General features: G+C 45.6%; 1 pseudogene; it reads right to left on the bottom strand.

Moving 5' to 3' along the window:
• Positions 1 to 3383: 3383 nt before the first annotated feature.
• On the bottom strand, positions 3384 to 12896 carry LOC135566428 (myosin heavy chain, embryonic smooth muscle isoform-like; annotated as a pseudogene).
• Between the last annotated feature and the right edge of the window lie 629 nt (positions 12897 to 13525).

Below are 13525 nucleotides of genomic sequence, written 5' to 3'. Positions count from 1 at the left end.
GTGTAGTTATATTGTCTACTATATACAGGTCAGGTGTAGTGGTTATATTGTCTACTATATACAGGTCAGGTGTAGTGTGTTATATTGTCCACTATATACAGGTCAGGTGTAGTAGGTTATATTGTCTACTATATACAGGTCAGTGTAGTGTGTTATATTGTCTACTATATTACAGGTCAGGTGTAGTTATATTGTCTACTATAATACAGGTCAGGTGTAGTGTGTTATATTGTCTACTATATACAGGTCAGTGGTAGTAATATATTGTCCACTATATACAGGTCAGGTGTAGTGTGCTATATCTATCCACTATATTACAGGTCAGGTGTAGTAATATATTATGTCCACTATATACAGGTCAGGTGTAGTGTGTTATATTGTCTACTATATACAGGTCAGGTGTAGTGTGTTATATTGTCTACTATATACAGGTCAGGTGTAGTGTGTTATACTTGTCTACTATATACAGGTCAGGTGTAGTGTGTTATATTGTCTACTATATACAGGTCAGGTGTAGTGTGTTATATTGTCTACTATATACAGGTCAGGTGTAGTGTATATATTGTCCACTATATACAGGTCAGGTGTAGTGTGTTATATTGTCCACTATATACAGGTCAGGTGTAGTTATATTGTCTACTATATACAGGTCAGGTGTAGTGTGTTATATTGTCCACTATATACAGGTCAGGTGTAGTGTGTTATATTGTCTACTATATACAGGTCAGGTGTAGTGTGTTATATTGTCCACTATATACAGGTCAGGTGTAGTGTTATATTGTCTCACTATATACAGGTCAGGCATGGTGTGTTATATTGTCTACTATATACAGGTCAGGTGTAGTGTGTTATATTGTCTACTATATACAGGTCAGGTGTAGTTATATTGTCTACTATATACAGGTCAGGTGTAGTGTGTTATATTGTCTACTATATACAGGTCAGGTGTAGTGTTATATTGTCTACTATATACAGGTCAGGTGTGAGTGTGTTATCATTGTCTACTATATAACAGGTCCAGGTGTAGTGTGTTATATTGTCTACTATATACAGGTCAGGGTGTAGTGTTATATTGTCTACTATATACAGGTCAGGTGTAGTGTGTTATATTGTCTACTATATACAGGTCAGGTGTAGTGTGTTATATTGTCTACTATATACAGGTCAGGTGTAGTGTGTTATATTGTCTACTATATACAGGTCAGGTGTAGTGTGTTATATTGTCTACTATATACAGGTCAGGTGTAGTGTGTTATATTGTCTACTATATACAGGTCAGGTGTAGTGTTATATTGTCCACTATATACAGGTCAGGTGTATGTTATATTGTCTATATATACAGGTCAGGTGTAGTTGTATTGTCTACTATATACAGGTCAGGTGTAGTGTGTTATATTGTCTACTATATACAGGTCAGGTGTAGTGTTATATTGTCTACTATATACAGGTCAGGTGTAGTGTTATTATTACCACTATGTACAGGTCGGGTGTAGTGTTATATTGTCTATATACAGGCCAGGTGTAGTTGTATTGTCTACTATATACAGGGTCTGGGTCATAATTGTGTTATATTGTCTACTATATACAGGCCAGGTGTAGATGTGTTATATTGTCTACTATATACAGGTCAGGTGTAGTGTGTTATATTGTCTACATATAGGTCAGGTGTAGTGTGTTATATTGTCTACTATATACAGGCCAGGTGTAGTGTGTTATATTGTCTACTATATACAGGCCAGGTGTAGTGTGTTATATTGTCACTATATTAAGGTCACAGGTGTAGTGTGTTATATTGTCTACTATATACAGGTCAGGTGTAGTGTGTTATATTGTCTACTATATACAGGCCAGGTGTAGTGTGTTATATTGTCTACTATATACAGGTCAGGTGTAGTGTTATATTGTCTATATATACAGGTCAGTGTTTATATTGTCTACTATATACAGGCCAGGTGTAGTGTATATTGTCTACTATATACAGGCCAGGTCAGGTGTAGTGTTTATATTGTCTACTATATACAGGTCAGGTGTAGTGTGTTATATTGTCTACTATATACAGGTCAGGTGTAGTGTGTTATATTGTCTACTATATACAGGTCAGGTGTAGTGTGTTATATTGTCTACTATATACAGGTCAGGTGTAGTGTGTTATATTGTCTACTATATACAGGCCAGGTGTAGTGTTATATTGTCTACTATGTTGGTCAGGTATAGTGTGTTGTATTTAACTGACAACATTCTTATCCCTTGCTAGCTAGCTAACTGCTGCTAACTTACACGTTGACCCCGCTATGCGTCATGTGCCGCAGCGTTGCAAAATAAATGTACACATACATGTTATTCAATCATTTAATCCAAACTGCTTGCGAGCGTCAACTAGCGTCTGCGTAGCATCAACTAGCGCGTCTGCGTAGCGCAACTAGCGTCTGGCGTCTGCGTAGCATCAACTAGCGTCTGCGCAACATCAACTAGCGTCTGCGTAGCGCCAACTAGCGCGTCTCGTAGCGTCAGCTAGCGTCTGCTTGGTGTCAACTAGCGTCTGCATAAGCGTCAACTAGCGTCTGTGTAGTGTCAGCTAGCGTCTGCGTGGCGCCAACGTGGGTGATTGAAGATGAACCTGAGATCCACACTCCAGTCCAGTTGGTGGTAATGCACCTTAAAGTTGGTTGCCAAACCACCATATAAAGTCCAGAAGAAGACGGAAGGAGGAAGATTCTGTCTACAAACAAACTCGGTTTACCCTTTTATCTGTGGATTAATAGTCAGAGTAGAGGACCTTGTGCATTTCAGGTAAAATAACAACCCAATGTTTATATCCCAGGACAAATTAGCTAGCAACAGCAAAGCTAGCTAGCTAAATTGCCATTAATGTTTCATGCGTTTCGACCTGTCTCCAAATGAATGTAGTTGGTTCAGAGTGTGTTTTGATATTTCAACCTGCGTGTCCTGGTCACGTCTGGTGTGGATAGACAAAACAAAAACATGCACACGAGTAGGGCACGTGCGCGCCCGGTCTAGTCAGCATGTTACAGTCACCTCCAACTGTGCAGCCAGATCAACTGCAACAGTAGCTGCATTTGTTTTTTAGCTGTTTTCTAGTGGCTTTTATTTGTATACATCCATAACAACGAGCTAATGAGGCGAGATTTCACCTGGCATAGAACATGTGCTCTCTCATCAGGACACTGTTGTTCAGAGGAGCTAGCTAACAACACCGCTAACACAAATCACTTCAAACTGAACAGGCTGCCTTTCTACTATGGCTGTAACCCTGTAAAACAACTCCACAGCACCTACCAGGTGTAAAACATCATCTCGAGGTGGACTTCAGTGTGATGTCTGCATAGTGTTGTATTTAGCCAGGCGGAATAACCTGTGTGTACCTGAGTTTGCCCTTTAGGGTCGACACCTCCCTACTGAGGGCGTCGTTGGCCTCGGAGGCCTCGTCCAGTTCTCTCTGTAACTCCTGCGTCCCAAGGCAACCCGTTGAGACTCCTCCTCCGCTCCTCCAGCTGACGCCCAGCTGCCTTCACACGCACGTTAGCCTTCTCCACCTAGTCACACACACACACACACACACACACACACACACACACACACACACACACACACACACACATACACACATACATAAGGAAGGAAGCCAAAAAGCAAACTCAAAAATACATTTTAAAATTGGAAGGATATGTGTATATATGTGTGTGTGTGTTTTGTGTGTTACCTGGTCCTTGTACTGCTCTGCCTGTTTCCTGTCTTCCATCTGGATGGTCAGATCCTTCAGTTTCTTCTCTTTCTGGACGCGTTGCTTTAGCGTTGGTCTGTCTCTCTGGACACACACACACACACACACCAGAACCAGAACCTTACAGCTGTCTCTCTGGACACACACAACAAACTAGAACCTTACAGCTGTCTCTCTCTGGACACACACAACAAACTAGAACCTTACAGCTGTCTCTCTCTGGACACACACCAAGCCAGAACTTTACAGCTGATATATATTTTATTTAACCTTTCTTTAGGCAGGGAGTCCCATTGATGTCCTCTACCAACAATCTGAATTGCCAGAAAGGTACCAATGCATCCAACTGTAATGATGACTGCACTATCCATTCCATCACTATAGTATTACTATTGGGCTTATACACTCACCGGACAGTTTATTAGGTACACCCATCTAGTACCCGGACAGTTTATTAGGTCCAGTTTATTAGGTACAGTCATCAGTTTATTAGGTACACCTTCAGTTTATTAGGTACACCCATCTAGTACCAGGTCCAGTTTATTAGGTACACCCATCTAGTACCAGGTCCAGTTTATTAGGTACACCCATCTAGTACCCGGACAGTTTATTAGGTACACCCATCTAGTACCAGGTCCAGTTTATTAGGTACACCCATCTAGTACTAGGTCCAGTTTATTAGGTACACCATCTAGTACCAGGTCCAGTTTATTAGGTACACCCATCTAGTACCAGGTCCAGTTTATTAGGTACACCCATCTAGTACCAGGTCCAGTTTATTAGGTACACCCATCTAGTACTAGGTCCAGTTTATTAGGTACACCCATCTAGTACCAGGTCCAGTTTATTAGGTACACCCATCTGGTACACTGATCTGGGGACTGGTCTGGGGACTGATCTGGGGACTGATCTGGGGACTGGTCTGGGGACTGATCTGGCCACTCAAGTAAACTGAACTCGCTGTCATTTTCCAGGCGATGTTTTCCCACTTCTCAATTGTAGTGGATCACGTGTCCACTGGAGCCGCTTCTTCCTGTTTGTAGCAGATGGGAGGGGAACCCGGTGCGGTCGTCTGCTGCAACAGCCCATCCGTGACAGAGATCGATGAGATGTGCATTCGTGAGATGCCGTTCTGCACACCACTGTTGTACAGCGCCGTTATTTGTCTGTTTGTGTCCCGTCTGTTGGATTGCACGATTGTTGCCGTTCTCCTTTGACCTCTCCACCTCGCTCGAAGTCGCTTAGGTCCCTCGTTTTACCCATTCTAAAGTTCAATCCAACAGTAACTGAATGCCTTGATGCCTGTCTGCCTCTTTTATATAGCAAGCCACGGACACGCGACCTTCTGTAGGAAGGATACATTTTTGGTGAATGGGGTGGTGTACCTAATAAACTGTCCAGAGAGTGTATATTTACCTACCTTGCCTTTTGCATTGGGATCAAGTTCTTTATGTAGTTCATCATGACCATGTGAGTAAGAACTACATTTCCCATCATCCTCTCCTGCCCCAACCTGTTCTCCAGCCTGAGCTGTTCCTGTCTCCCTCCTCTCCTCTCTCCCCCTCTCCTGTCCTTACCTGTTATCCAGCCCTCTCCTTCCTCACCTCCCTCTCTCCTGTCCTATCTGTTCTCCAGCCCTCTCCTTCCTTCTCCTCCCCTCTCCTGTCCTTACCTGTTCTCCAGCTCCAGCTGCTCCTCCAGCTGGTGTAGTTTGCCTCCAGGGCGGCGATGGAGGATTTGAACTTTGACCTCCCCTGACCCTCCATCTCCTGTAGCTTGACCTTCAGATCCTTGTTCTGCCTCTCGAGCTGCTGTCTGGCGCCCTCACTGCTCTGGGAGGAACTACGCCAGCCTGCAGCTCACTGCTCAACTGGTCCACCTAGGGGAAGGGATAGAGAGACGCACACATCATCACTTTAGAGAGGGGGTCATGGGAGGAAGAGGTTAAGACCAGGGGAAGAGATAGGAGATGCCCTCTTGTCTGACAGTAAAGGGAAGAGGTAGGGAGACAGTAAAGGGAAGAGGTAGGGAGACAGTAAAGGGAAGAGGTAGGGAGACAGTAACAGGAAGAGGTAGAGAGAGACAGTAAAGGGAAGAGGTATGGAGACAGTAAAGGGAAGAGGTAGGGAGACAGTAAATCGAGACAGTAAAGGGAAGAGGTAGGGAGACAGTAAAGGGAAGAGGTATGGAGACAGTAAATGGAAGAGGTAGGGAGACAGTAAAGGGAAGAGGTATGGAGACAGTAACAGGAAGAGGTAGGGAGACAGTAAAGGTAAGCGGTAGGGAGACAGTAAAGGGAAGAGGTAGGGAGACAGTAAAGGGAAGAGGTAGGGAGACAGTAAAGGGAAGAGGTAGGGAGACAGTAAAGGGAAGAGGTAGGGAGACAGTAAAGGGAAGAGGTAGGGAGGCAGTAAAGGGAATAAGTAGTAAAGGGAAGAGGTAGGGAGACAGTAACAGGAAGAGGTATGGAGACAGTAAAGGGAAGAGGTAGGGAGACAGTAAAGGGAAGAGGTAGGGAGACAGTAAAGGGAAGAGAGAGACAGAAGGAAGAGGTAGGAGACAGTAAAGGGAAGAGGTAGGGAGACAGTAAAGGGAAGAGGTAGGAGACAGTAAAGGAAGAGGTAGTAAAGGGAAGAGGAGACAGTAAAGGGAAGAGGTAGGAGACAGTAAAGGGAAGAGGTAGGGAGACAGTAAAGGGAAGAGGTAGGAGACAGTAAAGGGAAGAGTAGGGAGACAGTAAAGGGTAGGGAGACAGTAAAGGTAGAGGAGGAGACAGTAAAGGGAAGAGGTAGGGAGACAGTAAAGGAAGAGGTAGGAGACAGTAAAGGTAGAGGTAGAGACAGTAAAGGAAGAGGTAGAGAGTAAAGGTAGGGAGACAGTGAAGGGAAGAGGTAGGAGACAGTAAAGGGAAGAGGTAGGAGCAGTAAAGGAAGAGGTAGGGAGACAGTAAAGGGAAGAGGTAGGGAGACAGTAAAGGAAGAGGTAGGAAGACAGTAAAGGGAATAAACAGTAAAAGAGGTAGGGAGACAGTAAAGGGAAGAGGTAGGGAGACAGTAAGGGGAAGAGGTATGGAGACAGTAGGGGGAAGAGGTAGGGAGACAGTAAAGGGAAGATGTAGGAGACAGTAAAGGAAAGGGTGGAGACAGTAAAGGGAAGAGGTAGGGAGACAGTAAAGGGAAGAGGTAGGGAGACAGTAAAGGAAGAGTAGAGGAGATGTAGAAGGAAGACAGTAAATGGAAGAGGTAGGAGACAGTAAAATGGAAGATAGGGAGACAGTAAAGGGAGACAGTAAAGGAAGAGGTATGGAGACAGTAAAGGTAAAGCGGTAGGGAGACAGTAAAGTAGGGAGACAGTAAAGGTGAAGAAGAGGAGTAGGGAGACAGTAAAGGGAAGAGGTAGGAGACAGTAAAGGAAGATAGGGGAGACAGTAAAAAGGGAAGAGGTAGGAGACAGTAAAGGGAGAAGATGGTAGGGAGACAGTAAAGGAAGAGGTAGGGAGACAGTAAAGGAAGAGGTAGGAGACAGTAAAGGAAGAGGTAGGGACAGGGTAAGGGAAGAGGTAGGGAGACAGTAAAGGGGAAGAGGTAGGAGACAGTAAAGGGAAGAGGTAGGAGACAGTAAAGGGAAGAGTAGGAGACAGTAAAGGAAGAGGTGAGGAGACAGTAAATGGAAGAGAGTAGGAGACAGTGGAAGGGGAAGAAAGGTAGGGAGACAGTAAAGGGAAGAGGTAGGAGACAGTAAAGGAAGATAAGTAACGGAGACAGTAAGGGAAAGAGGTAGGAGACAGTAAAGGGAAGGTAGGAGACAGTAAAGGAAGAGGTAGGGGAGACAGTAGGGAGACAGTAAAGGAAGAGGTAGGGAGACAGTAAAGGAAGAGGTAGGGAGACAGTAAAGGGAAGAGGTAGGAGACAGTAAAGGGAAGAGGTAGGGAGACAGTAAAGGGAAGAGGTAGAAAGAGGTAGAACAGTAAAGGGAAGAGGTAGGGAGACAGTACAGGGAAGAGGTAGGGAGACAGTAAAGGAAGAGGTAGGGAGACAGTAAAGGGGAAGAGGTAGGGAGACAGTAAAGGAATAAGAGGTATGGAGACAGTAAAGGGAAAGGTAGGAGACAGTAAAGGGGAAGAGAGTATGGAACAGTAGGGAAGATAGGGGAGACAGTAAAGGAAGATGTAGGGGAGACAGTAAAGGAAGAGGTAAAGGGAAGAGGTACAGCAGTAAATGAAGAGGTAGAGACAGTAAAGGAGACAGTAAAGGAAAGAAAGGAAAAGTAGGGGAGATAATAAAGGGAAGAGGTAGGGAGACAGCAAAGGGAAGAGGTAGGGAGACAGGGAGACAGTAAGGAAGGAGTAGGAGACAGTAAAGGGAAGAGGTAGGGAGACAGTAAAGGAAGAGAGTAAGGGCAGTAAAGGTAAGAGGTAGGAGACAGTAAATGGAAGAGGTAGGGAGACAAAGAGAAGAGGTAAAGGGAAGGGGGAGACAGTGAAGGAAGAGGTAGGAGACAGTAAAGGAAGAGGTAGGGAGACAGCAAGGGAAGAGGTATGGAGACAGTACAGGGAAGAAGGTAGGAGACAGTAAAGGGAAGAGGTAGGAGGCAGTAAAGGAATAAGAAGTAAAGGAAGAGGTAGGGAGACAGTAAAGGGAAGGAGGTAGGAGACAGTAAGGGGAAGAGGTTGGGAGACAATGAGTGAGAAGAAGGAGTGTGGAGACAGGCAAAGGTAAGCAGTAGGGAGACAGTAAAGAGAAGATGTAGGGAGACAGTAAATGGAAGAAGTGGGGAGACAGTAAAGGGGAAGAGGTATGGAGAACCATTAAAGGGGAAAAGTACAAAGAGAGGAGACAAGTAAAGGAAGGAGTGGAGACAGTAAAGGGAGGCGATACAGGAAGAGGTAGAACTGATAAAGGGGAAGAGGTAGGGAGACAGTAAAAAGAAGAGGTAGGGAGACAGTAAAGGGAAGGAGTAGGAGACAGTAAAGGGAAGAGTGAGGCAGTACAGGAAGAAGTATGGAGACAATGCAGGAAGAGGTAGGAGACAGTAAGGAAGACAGAGAATGAAAGTAAAGGGAATAAGTAGTAAAGGAAGAAGTGAGGAGACAAAGTAAAGGGGAAGAGGTAGGAGACAGTAAAGGAAAAATTATAGAACAGTAAAGGGGAAGAGTAGGAGACAGTAAAGGAAGAGGTGAGAGACAGTAAAGGGAAAGAGGTAGGGGAGACAGTAAAGGGAAGAAGGTAGGGAGACAGTAAAGGGAAGATGTAGGGGGAGACAGTAGGGAAGAAGGAGGCAAAAGGAAATAAGACAGTAAGGGAAAAGAGAGGAGACAGAAGGGAAGAGGTATGGAGACAGTAAAGGAAAGAGGTAGGAGACAGTAGGGAAGATGTAGGAGACAGTAAAGGAAGAGGTAGGGAGACAGTAAAGGAAGAGGTGGAGACAAGTAAAGGGAAGAAGTGGGAGACAGTAAAAGGAAGAGGTAGGAGACAGTAAAAAGGGAAGAGGGTAGGGAGACAGTAAAGGAAGAGGTGTAGGAGACAGTAAAGGGAAGAGGTAGGAGACAGTAGGGGAAAAGAGGTATGGAAGAGGTATGAGACAATGGAAGAGGTAGGGAGACAGTAAAGGGAAGATAGACAGCAACAAAGATGTAGGGACAGCAAGAAGATAGACAGTAAAGGAAGAGGTAGGGAGACAGTAAAAGGGAAGAGGTATGGATACAGTAAAGGGAAGAGGTATGAGACAGTAAATGGAAGAGGTAGGGAGACAGTAAAGGGAAGAGGTAGGAGACAGTAAAGGGAAGAGGTAGGAGACAGTAGGGGAAGAGGTATGGAGACAGTAAATGGAAGAGGTAGGGAGACAGTAAAGGGAAGAGGTAGGAGACAGTAAAGGGAAGAGGTAGGAGACAGTAAAGGAAGAGGTAGGGAGACAGTAAAGGGAAGAGGTAGGGAGACAGTAAAGGGAAGAGGTAGGAGACAGTAAATGGAAGAGGTAGGGAGACAGTAAAGGGAAGAGGTAGGAGACAGTAAAGGGAAGAGGTAGGGAGACAGTAAAGGAAGAGGTAGGAGACAGTAAAGGGAAGAGGTAGGGAGACAGTAAAGGGAAGAGGTAGGGAGACAGTAAAGGGAAGAGGTAGGAGACAGTAAAGGGAAGAGGTAGGAGACAGTAAAGGGAAGAGGTAGGGAGACAGTAAAGGGAAGAGGTAGGGAGACAGTAAAGGGAAGAGGTAGGAGACAGTAAAGGGAAGAGGTAGGGAGACAGTAAAGGAAGAAGTAGGAGCAGTAAAGGGAATGAGACAGTAAAGGGAAGAGGTAGGGAGACAGTAAAGGGAAGAGGTAGGGAGACAGTAAAGGGAAGAGGTAGGGAGACAGTAAAGGGAAGAGGTAGGAGACAGTAAAGGGAAGAGGTAGGAGACAGTAAAGGGAAGAGGTAGGAGACAGTAAAGGGAAGAGGTAGGAGACAGTAAATGGAAGAGGTAGGGAGACAGTAAAGGGAAGAGGTATGGAGACAGTAAAGGGAAGAGGTAGGAGACAGTAAAGGGAGAGGTAGGAGACAGTAAAGGAAAGGTAGAGACAGTAAAGGAAGAGGTAGGAGACAGTAAAGGGAAGAGGTAGGGAGACAGTAAAGGGAAGAGGTAGGAGACAGTAAAGGGAAGAGGTAGGGAGACAGTAAAGGGAAGAGGTAGGGAGACAGTAAAGGAAGAGGTATGGAGACAGTACAGGAAGAGGTAGGGAGACAGTAAAGGGAAGAGGTAGGAGACAGGAACAGTAAAGGGAAGAGGTAGGGAGACAGTAAAGGGAAGAGGTAGGGAGACAGTAAAGGGAAGAGGTAGGGAGACAGTAAAGGGAAGAGGTAGGGAGACAGTAAAGGGAAGAGGTAGGGAGACAGTAAAGGGAAGAGGTAGGGAGACAGTAAAGGGAAGAGGTAGGGAGACAGTAAAGGGAAGAGGTAGGGAGACAGTAAAGGGAAGAGGTAGGGAGGCAGTAAAGGGAATAAGTAGTAAAGGGAAGAGGTAGGGAGACAGTAAAGGGAAGAGGTAGGGAGACAGTAAAGGGAAGAGGTATGGAGACAGTAAAGGGAAGAGGTAGGGAGACAGTAAAGGGAAGAGGTAGGGAGACAGTAAAGGGAAGAGGTAGGGAGACAGTAAAGGGAAGAGGTAGGGAGACAGTAAAGGAAGAGTAGGAGACAGTAAAGGAAGAGGTAGGAGACAGTAAAGGGAAGAGGTAGGAGACAGTAAAGGGAAGAGGTAGGGAGACAGTAAGGGAAGAGGTATGGAGACAGTAAAGGGAAGAGGTAGGGAGACAGTAAAGGGAAGAGGTAGGGAGACAGTAAGGGAAGAGGTAGGGAGACAGTAAAGGAAGAGGTAGGGAGACAGTAAAGGGAAGAGGTAGGGAGACAGTAAAGGGAAGAGGTAGGGAGACAGTAAAGGGAAGAGGTAGGGAGACAGTAAAGGGAAGAGGTATGGAGACAGTAAAGGGAAGAGGTAGGGAGACAGTAAAGGGAAGAGGTAGGGAGACAGTAAAGGGAAGAGGTAGGGAGACAGTAAAGGGAAGAGGTAGGGAGACAGTAAAGGGAAGAGGTAGGGAGACAGTAAAGGAAGAGGTAGGGAGACAGTAAAGGGAAGAGGTAGGGAGACAGTAAAGAGAAGAAGGTAGGGAGACAGTAAAGGGAAGAGGTAGGGAGACAGTAAAGGGAAGAGGTAGGGAGACAGTAAAGGGAAGAGGTAGGGAGACAGTAAAGGGAAGAGGTAGGGAGACAGTAAAGGGAAGAGGTAGGGAGACAGTAAAGGGAAGAGGTAGGGAGACAGTAAAGGGAGACAGTAAAGGGAAGAGGTAGGGAGACAGTAAAGGGAAGAAGTAGGGAGACAGTAAAGGGAAGAGGTAGGGAGACAGTAAAGGGAAGAGGTAGGGAGACAGTAAAGGTAAGAGGTAGGGAGACAGTAAAGGGAAGAGGTAGGAGACAGTAAAGGAAGAGGTAGGGAGACAGTAAAGGGAAGAGGTAGGGAGACAGTAAAGGGAAGAGGTAGGGAGACAGTAAAGGAAGAGGTAGGAGACAGTAAAGGGAAGAGGTAGGGAGACAGTAAAGGGAAGAGGTAGGGAGACAGTAAAGGGAAGAGGTAGGGAGACAGTAAAGGGAAGAGGTAGGAGACAGTAAAGGGAAGAGGTAGGGAGACAGTAAATGGAAGAGGTAGGGAGACAGTAAAGGGAAGAGGCATGGAGACAGTAAAGGGAAGAGGTAGGGAGACAGTAAAGGGAAGAGGTAGGGAGACAGTAAAGGGAAGAGGTATGGAGACAGTAAAGGGAAGAGGTAGGGAGACAGTAAAGGGAAGAGGTATGGAGACAGTACAGGGAAGAGGTAGGGAGACAGTAAAGGGAAGAGGTAGGGAGACAGTAAAGGGAAGAGGTAGGGAGACAGTAAAGGGAAGAGGTATGGAGACAGTAAAGGTAAGCGGTAGGGAGACAGTAAAGGGAAGAGGTAGGGAGACAGTAAAGGGAAGAGGTAGGGAGACAGTAAAGGGAAGAGGTAGGGAGACAGTAAAAGGAAGAGGTAGGGAGACAGTAAAGGGAAGAGGTAGGAGACAGTAAAGGGAAGAGGTAGGGAGACAGTAAAGGGAAGAGGTAGGGAGACAGTAAAGGGAAGAGGTAGGGAGACAGTAAAGGGAAGAGGTAGGGAGACAGTAAATGGAAGAGGTAGGGAGACAGTAAAGGGAAGAGGTATGGAGACAGTAAAGGGAAGAGGTAGGGAGACAGTAAAGGGAAGAGGTAGGGAGACAGTAAAGGGAAGAGGTATGGAGACAGTAAAGGGAAGAGGTAGGGAGACAGTAAAGGGAAGAGGTAGGGAGACAGTAGGGGGAAGAGGTAGGGAGACAGTAAAGGGAAGAGGTAGGGAGACAGTAAAGGGAAGAGGTATGGAGACAGTAAAGGGAAGAGGTAGGGAAGTCACTGAGTGTCTCTTGGTCTGCTCCTCCTCCTTCACACTACCTAGTGCATACTCCTCCCCGTAAGCCCTACCTAAGCACACTCCTCCCACCTACACACTACCTAGTGTATACTCCCCTCCTCTCCTACCTGTTGCTGTGTCTTCCGGAGGCGGTCGTGGAGGTTCTCCATGTTGGCCTGCTCCTCCTCCAGCTCTTCCTCTAGCTGGCTGATCTTAGCCTCCAGACGACGCTCTCATCGGACATCATAGACCTGAGAAGAGGAAGAGGAGGAAGAGGAGAGGAGGAGAGGAAGAGGAGGAGGAGCAGATGAGCAGAGACTTACAGTATAAATGTCAATAGTCTGCACTGAATTGAATGGGAGAAACTAATGAGTTAAAAGGTAAGGCTAAAGGTTTAAGTGTTAAGTTTGGGTTAAGGTTTACGCTTAGTTTTAAGGCTTATGTTTGGGTTAAGGGTTAGGTTTAAGGGTTAAGCTTTGGGTTAAGGGGTTAGGTCTAGGCATTAGGGTTAAGGTTAGTTTTAGGGTATGGTTAAGTTTGGGTTAGGGGTTAGGGTTATTTAGGTTTAAGGAGTTAAGTTTGGGTTAAGGGTTAGGTTTAGGTTTAAGGAGTTAAGTTTCGGGTTAAGGGTTAGGTTTAAGAGGTTAAGTTTGGAGTTAAGGGTTGGAGGTTTTAGGGTTAAGGGTTAGGTTTATGTGGTTAAGATTGGGTTAAGGGTGCCAGGTTTAAGGGTTAAGCTTGGGTCAAGAGGTTAAGTTTAGGTTTAAGGGGTTAAGTTTGGGTTAAGGGGTTAAGCTTAGGCATAAAGGGTTAAGGATTAGTTTTAGGGTATGGTTAGGGTTTGGGTTAAGGGTTAAGTTT

This window comes from Oncorhynchus nerka, unplaced genomic scaffold (genome assembly GCF_034236695.1).
Source record: "Oncorhynchus nerka isolate Pitt River unplaced genomic scaffold, Oner_Uvic_2.0 unplaced_scaffold_5018, whole genome shotgun sequence".
NCBI lineage: Eukaryota > Metazoa > Chordata > Actinopteri > Salmoniformes > Salmonidae > Oncorhynchus > Oncorhynchus nerka.
The sequence above is the reverse complement of the archived record's forward strand: the minus strand, read 5'-3'. Positions and strand labels throughout refer to the sequence as shown.